The following is an 8,001-nucleotide window of genomic DNA, read 5'->3' on the forward strand; positions in this document are numbered from 1 at the left end:
ATTTCAATTTGAGAAGGAAAAACCTGCTAAATACTTGAAGACCAAATATATTAGTGATACTTTCTGTTCATATTACTCTGAAACTTCTTGTCAGTGACAACCATAGGCTTAAAATGCTTTCTCTTCAGTGAAGCCATCTTTGAAGTTAGTCATTATTTTCACCACCTCTGTCACCTTGACTCCAACCTGATATTCCTCTTCTTTTGGTCCAGACCCTCAGATTTTAAAGGTAGCTTCAAGTTAAGGAAAGGTTATTTTTCCACAGTTCAATTCTCTGAAAAACTTCCATCTCCCACTGAAATTCACAGTCTAGGTGTGAAGCGATCACATGCTAGAACTTCAGAGCCAATTGGAAAGTCATTATGAACACTCCCATTAGTCAACCTTATTTATCACAAGCCTGTAAATGCTCAGTCCTGGAAAAGGCGGCCTCTCTGTGCCCACACATAATTTTTAAAAAGGAGATGGTGATATGAACAAGGCTGAGGTTTGATCACCAAAAGTCAGCAAAATGAAAACAAACAATAATGAATAATGGGCACTGGAATTCAAACTACCAGATGTTCTAAAGAGATGGGGTGCCAGTTTTCAATTCTGTTTTGAACACCACATTACAAAAGAACTATTTTTTAAAATAAAAAAAATGATTAAGGGAAAAGGAAAAAAAATAAATTATCAAAATTGTTGAACGACCCCCTGTTTGTTCCTGATAAAGTTCAATTACATCTTCTTCCTCCATTCCCAGTTCTTTTGGAGTGTGATTATCAGCAATTCTCTGATCTTCAAAGTGAAACCTGAGTGAATTCATGGGAACTCCCTGTCTTTGACAGGATGATTCTTTGTTTCTTGAGATGTGTTGTCATTTTCACTTTGAAGTGAATCTCACTGCTATCCTGTCTGATGACATTGAGTTTAATATATTCTCCTTCCTTCTTATCCCCCAAGTCCTCAGTTGAAGGTTTTGCCTCCCTTCCAGTTGTACAAGGATTGTTCATTCTTCTGAAAGAGGGGGGATTCACATAAAGTCGAACACTCCTGATTGAGTGCAAATCCCAAGTAAATTCTTGATACTAGCATTCAGTTGGAGCACTCTGCTATAACAGGAAGTTTTCTGCAAATGTTCTGCAACTGCTCTGCGTACACGAAGTTTTCCTATCCTTTTCCTCAAAGGTATCAGTCATCTTCATGTTAACACCCAGATGAAACGCTTTCTGTTGCTCTAGCAGTTTTGTTCTACTTTGTTTCTTGATTTTTCTGAGTTCTCTCTTAACAACTGGAGAGCTACTGAACCAATCCCGAGTAAGAAATGGGAAAGTACAAGAAAGAGGCGACAGCTCTGCACACCCACATGGAAAAAGACTCAGAGCAGAGCAGAGGCAGCCCAGCCCCAACTGCAATCCGAACGGAAGGCACAGCTTTCTAGGTTCCCAGCAACACCAGACAATGTCTCCCTCCCACCTCCCGCCCCCACGTCCCCACTCCAAGACTATCTAAAGACTAAGAACCCAAAAGTGGAGTCCACCTGCTTTTCAGGGCCACGGAGGCTCCGGGGCAGGTATTCTCTCCCTTTACATAACTGGGATCTACGGCCCTGCTTCTGCAATGAGTCCTCTGAAGAGGAAGGCACACGGGTTCCCCACGGACCCTCTCGGGAAAGTGGAAGCTGGGTTCTGCACCTGGTCAGACATGGTGGCGGTGGTTTCCCCCGGCCTTGGGTAGGCAGAACCTCGCTCCAGGGTTTGCAAATCCTTCTCCCTTTCCCACAGCACAACACTGCAGGAGTTCTAACTTTGACCATCGAGAGTTTCTAGACACAGTCTAAGTCTGAGGGATTCAGGGAGTTTAAAAAAAAAACAGCAGGTTCAAACAGGAAGAGCTATTGACCCTTAATCTAAGGGCTAGGGGTCTTGGTTCACTACTTGAAGGAGAAATTTTATGATTCCTGCTCAGCCTGAAGATTAAAAAGTCAATAATATACTGGACATAATCATGCTTTAGATTCAGACATACTCAGGTTTTAATCTTTAAGAAAGAGTTTAAATTTAAGTCCATTGGACTTCAAAGCTTTAATCTATACTGCTCATCACCGAGGATATTTGATGAGGGATGTGACAGATTTTAAGCCCTGTTTTAAGAAAAGCATGATATTGGCAGCATGAAAAGTGGAGAATAGCTAGGCTAGAGATTGGAAATCCAGTTTTGAGGCTGTTGCAATAGAATTATGGTAGTGGCAGTGGGGGAGAAGGGAGAAAATGTACAGCAGCTGTTGCTGATATAGCTGCTCTAGAACCAGGTAAACTGATTTGACGCAGGAGGGCTAGGTAAAGAAAGGGGTTTCTAGATATGAAAATTAGGGAAATGGTGCAGATTAGGGAAATAGTGACAAATGAAGTGACACCCCAAAGGAGGATGATTAGCTTTGGTATATGTTAGGTAGATGGTAAGGTAGAGATGGAGAAGGTGGGGAAACAATGAGTTCAGTTTTAGAGATGTTGAATTTGAGGTGTTGGTATTGGACAATTACATTGATTTCATGTGCAGGTATATTGCAGTTAATGCAATAGCAAGTTAACAGATTATTTAAAAAGTTCAACTGTCTGTGGAAGGAAAATACCATGCAGAATTAACTTTATAAAAGTGAATATAATTGAAAAGAGTTGATAATCCTAGCCCAGCCTATCTCACAGGGTCATTGTGAAGATTTGAGGAGATAGATATAAAAGTGCTTTGTAAACTACAACATGGTATACAAATATGAATAAATGACATGATTTGGGGATGTCTAATAGTCATGTGGATACCAGAAACCAGTTGCTAAAGGAAAAAATCAGCTCAAATGATAAAAATCTGAGTTGTTAACTTAGAAGGACTCTGAGTGATGGAACACATTTTATTTTATAACTACCTTATTGGAATAACTTGAAAATGAATCAAATCAGGGCCAAGAAATATGAATTGAACTATCACTGGATTGCAAAACTGATTTTTCTCTTAACCTTCAAAATGCAGCACACCTTCTAAAGTCACACAGAATAGAAAGAATTCCATTTTCTGTGTCTATTAGGAAGAAATTTATCTTTTGTTCCTCACTGCCTAGTGCCTCACACCATAGGAGTTACCCCATTACGGTGCTGTTTCTTTTGCAACCCTGGGTAATGAGAATGAACTAGATATATTCCATAAAATGGCTTTTGCAGATTTAAAAATAAGAATTGCATTTGGCTCATGAAAAAATCTTTGTGGAAGAATTTCCATTGAAAGAAGCATATTTAAAATTTATGTGAGAAAAGTAATATGTGAACATTTTATTATTCCATAAGTACACATAATATGGGTTCAGGAATGTTACAGAGAAAATTATTACATGGGCAGAAGGAGTTAACATGCAATTGAAAGAATATCTCCTAGTTACATAATGAAACAGTAGAAAGTAATCATTATTTAAAAGTGCATGGCATAGACAAAATGAATAGGGTCATTTTCACAATGTCTTTGTGGGTTATGAGCCAAATCTTCCCTAAGAATATAAAAAATGGAAATGAAAAAGTCACTCAGTCTCTTGAAGCTTCTCTCATATGTAACCGCACAATTAGCCAGGGGTAATATCCAACTGTTTCTAAACTACCTGTATCTTTGCACACTAAAGTAAAGTATTTCACAGAAACATCAGCTGCCAGCATTGCAAAGGCACTTCCTTTAGTGATTACCTATTCCAAACCTTCCTTTATAGATGAGAAAACTGAAGCTCAGAGAGAGGAAACAACTCTCCCAAGGTCAATACGTTGAGCAGGAAAGATCAGAAAGAGAAATTAGGGAAACGATCCCATTTACCATTGCAACAAAAAGAATAAAATACCTAGGAATAAACCTACCTAAGAAGGTAAAAGACCTGTACTCAGAAAACTATAAGACACTGATGAAAATAATCAAAGATGACACAAACAGATGGAGAGATATACCATGTTCTTGGATTGGAAGAATCAATATTGTGAAAATGACTATACTACCCAAAGCAATCTACAGATTTAATACAATCCTTATCAAATTACCAAGGGTATTTTTTACAGAACTAGAACAAAAAAACTTAAAATTTGTATGGAGACACAAAAGACCCCAAATAGCCAAAGCAGTCTTGAGGGAAAAAAACGGAGCTGGAAGAATCAGACTCCCTGACTTCAGATTATACTACAAAGCTACAGTAATCAAGACAATATTGTACTGGCACAAAAACAGAAATATAGATCAATGGAACAGGATAGAAAGCCCAGAGAAAAACCCACACACCTATGGTCAACCAATCTATGATAAAGGAAGCAAGGATATACAATGGAGAAAAGACAGTCTCTTCAATAAGTGGTGCTGGGAAAACTGGACAGCTACATGTAAAATAATGAAATTAGAACACTCCCTAACACCAGCCACAAAAATAAACTCAAAATGGATTAAAGACCTAAAGACTGTGTAAGAATGGCTACTGTAAAACTGTTAGAGGAAAACATAAGAAGAACACTCTGACATAAATCACAGCAATATCTTTTTGGACCCACCTCCTAGAGTAATGGAAATAAAAACAAAAATAAACAAATGGGACCTAATGAAACGTAAAAGCTTTTGCCCAGCAAAGGAAACTATAAACAAGACAAAAAGACAACCCTCAGAATGGGAGAAAATATTTGCAAATGAATGAAAGGAGAAAGGATTAATCTCCAAAATATATAAACAGCTCATGCAGCTCAATATTAAAAAAAAAACCCAATCCAAAAATGGGCAGCAGACCTAAATAAGACATCTGTCCAAAGAAGACATACAGATGACCAAGAGGCACATGAAAAGCTGCTCAACATCACTAATTATTAGAGAAATGCAAATCAAAACTACAATGAGGTATCACCTCACACCAATTAGAATGGGCATCATCAGAAAATCTACAAACAACAAATGGTGGAGAGGGTGTGGAGAAAAGGGAACCCTCTTGCACTGTTGGTGGGAATGTAAACTGATACAGCCACTATGGAGAACAGTATGGAGGTTCCTTAAAAAACTACAAATAGAGCTACCATATGGCCCTGCAATCCCACTACTGGGCATAATATACTCAGAGAAAACCATAATTGAAAAAGACACATGTACCCCAATGCTCATTGCAGCTCTATTTACAATAGCCAGGTCATGGAAGCAACCTAAATGCCCATTGACAGACGACTGGATAAAGAAGATGTGGTACATATATACAATGGAATATTACTCAGCCATAAAAAAGAATGAAATCGGGTCATAGGTAGAGACGTGAGTGGACCTAGAGACTGTCATACAGAGTGAAGTAAGTCAGAAAGAAAAATATTGTATATTAATGCCTATATGTGGAATCTAGAAAAATGGTACAGATGAACTGGTTTGCAGGGCAGAAATAGAGACACAGATGTAGAGAACAAACGTATGGACACCAAGGGGGGAGAGTGGGGGGTGGTGGTGGTGGGATGAACTGGGAGATTAGGATTGCCATATATACACTAATATGTATAAAGTAGATAACTAATAAGAACCTGCTGTATAAAAAATTTAAAAAATACTTCGAGTAGAGTAGAGCCAGGACTAAAGCCCAGTGCTATTTTCAATCCACCACACATACTCATATCTATATATTTAGTCTTACATATTGGGTTTTTTCTACCAAATCCTCTGAAATCTGAAATGTTGGTTCCTTAAATGTATTCTTCAACAAAAGCAGAAATAACTTGAATTAGTATGTTAGTCTAGTAGACCGTCCACTTATCTAGTAAGAAGAATGAGCAAAATTGAATTGAATTGAAATAATCAAAAGTTATAAACTGTGAGTAACTATGCCAGCTGAGACAGCTGTGTCATCATTTGGTCCTTTGTTCTTAGTACAATGGGGTGCAAGACAAAAAGTCATTGCAAGTAACCCAATGAATTTGCAAATGGAAAAAGACACATGAGTAGATTTCTTATGCTTATAGGAAGCAAATCAGAATGAGATGATCTCATTTGATACTTCTCTTTTGTATTTCTTAATCCCCCTTAAAAATTTATCAACAGCACACATTTTAAAGTATCCATTTTTTTTTCCTCAGAATTCTTTGGAGAAGGAGAGAGTGAAGTTCCATTTATTTTAGCATATAAAAACATGGGAGAGGGGCTTCCCTGGTGGTGCAGTGGTTGAGAGTCCGCCTGCCAATGCAGGGGACACGGGTTCGTGCCCCAGTCCGGGAAGATCCCACATGCCGCGGAGCAGCTGGGCCCGTGAGCCATGGCCGCTGAGCCTGCGCGTCCAGAGCCTGTGCTCCGCAACGGGAGAGGCCACAACAGTGAGAGGCCCGCGTACCACAAAAAAAAAAAAACATGGGAGAATTTGAGGAGAAACATTTAACAACCCATTTCTCACATTTTGTTCAAAATGTTATATGATTATATATCTCTGCCAAATTCTTACTAAAATACTAAAGAAGGCATAAAAAGAAGGAGAAGTGGGGCTTCCCTGGTGGCGCAGTGGTTGAGAATCTGCCTGCCAATGCAGGGGACACGGGTTCGAGCCCTGGTCTGGGAAGATCCCACATGCCGCGGAGCAACTGGGCCTGTGAGCCACAACTACTGAGCCTGCGCATCTGGAGCCTGTGCTCTGCAACAAGAGAGGCCGCGACAGTGAGAGTCCCGCGCACCGCGATGAAGAGTGGCCCCCACTTGCCACAACTAGAGAAAGCCCTCGCACAGAAACGAAGACCCAACACAGCCAAAAATAAATAATTAATTAATTTAAAAAAAAAAAAAAAAAAAGAAGGAGAAGTAAAATTAAGCAATTCTAAGAAAATTCAGGGCAATTCATAATTACTCTAAGGTCAGTGAATCTGGGTGAAGAAACTCAACTAGTGACCTATACGTTTCTCCCCTGAAATAGAGCAGCTCGAATTGCTTGGTTATAAAGAGGAAGTAGCTTCTGATCTGTGTTTTGGTAAACACTGATTCTAGAGGGAAAAAAATGCAGGCCCATGTAAAGCCACTGAAGAGCAAAAGACAGGAAACTTAATAATAAATACTTGGAAAAATATCCTACTGAAAATTATCTACTACAGGCTCCTAATACATTTTTAAGAAACAATTTGGGCTTCCCTGGTGGCGCAGTGCTTGAGAGTCCGCCTGCCAATGCAGGAGACGCGGGTTCGTGCCCCGTTTCGGGAAGATCCCACATGCCGCGGAGCGGCTGGGCCCGTGAGCCATGGCCACTGAGCCTGCGCGTCCGGAGCCTGTGCTCCGCAAATGGGAGAGGCCACAACAGTGAGAGGCCCGCATAACGCAAGGAAAAAAAAAAAAAAAAAAAGAAACAATTTGACAACTTTTATAGATGACAAGAAAACATGGCACACTCTCTCTTTCTCTGTCTCTCTGTGTCTCTGTCTGTCTGTCTGTCTCTCTCTCTCTCTATATATATGTATATGCATGCCAGCACAAATGAGTTTGAAAATTAATGAAATATATATTTGATTCACAATCATAACAAAACTATATAATACCTACAAATAAACAAGACAAGAATGTGCAGGATATATGTGAGGTGAACTACAAAAGTTTTCTAGGGAAAATAAAAGACATCTTGAAAAATTAGAGATATGTACCATGGTCCTGGATAGCAAGACTCAATATTGTATGTCTGCCTAATCCCTTTCAAATTAGTTTGTAGGTTTAAGGAAGTAGACAATTTTGAATTTGATTTGGCAGAATAAATGGCCAAGACTTATATATAATTTTTAAAGCAAAGTAATAAGGATTGGGGAATTCAACTAGATATTAAAGCCCACTTTTAATAGACAATATTTAAACAGTGTGATACTAGTGCAAATTGAAGAGACATTTCAACACCTGTGACCATAACATACCTTTTTGCCTTTCAAATTGATAAAGATTTTGTAAGGTATAATATTTAATGCTGGCACATGTTGGGTAAGATGGCTGTCTCACGTACGGCACACACAAAAAATGATACACTCT

The 8,001-nt window shown here is 39.0% G+C and overlaps 1 pseudogene; it reads right to left on the reverse strand.

Moving 5' to 3' along the window:
* Positions 1–676: 676 nt before the first annotated feature.
* Positions 677–1,688, reverse strand: LOC103090718 (small ubiquitin-related modifier 1-like; annotated as a pseudogene).
* Between the last annotated feature and the right edge of the window lie 6,313 nt (positions 1,689–8,001).

This window comes from Lipotes vexillifer, unplaced genomic scaffold (genome assembly GCF_000442215.2).
Source record: "Lipotes vexillifer unplaced genomic scaffold, Lipotes_vexillifer_v1.1 scaffold1281, whole genome shotgun sequence".
In the NCBI taxonomy this organism is placed as follows: Eukaryota; Metazoa; Chordata; class Mammalia; order Artiodactyla; family Lipotidae; genus Lipotes; species Lipotes vexillifer.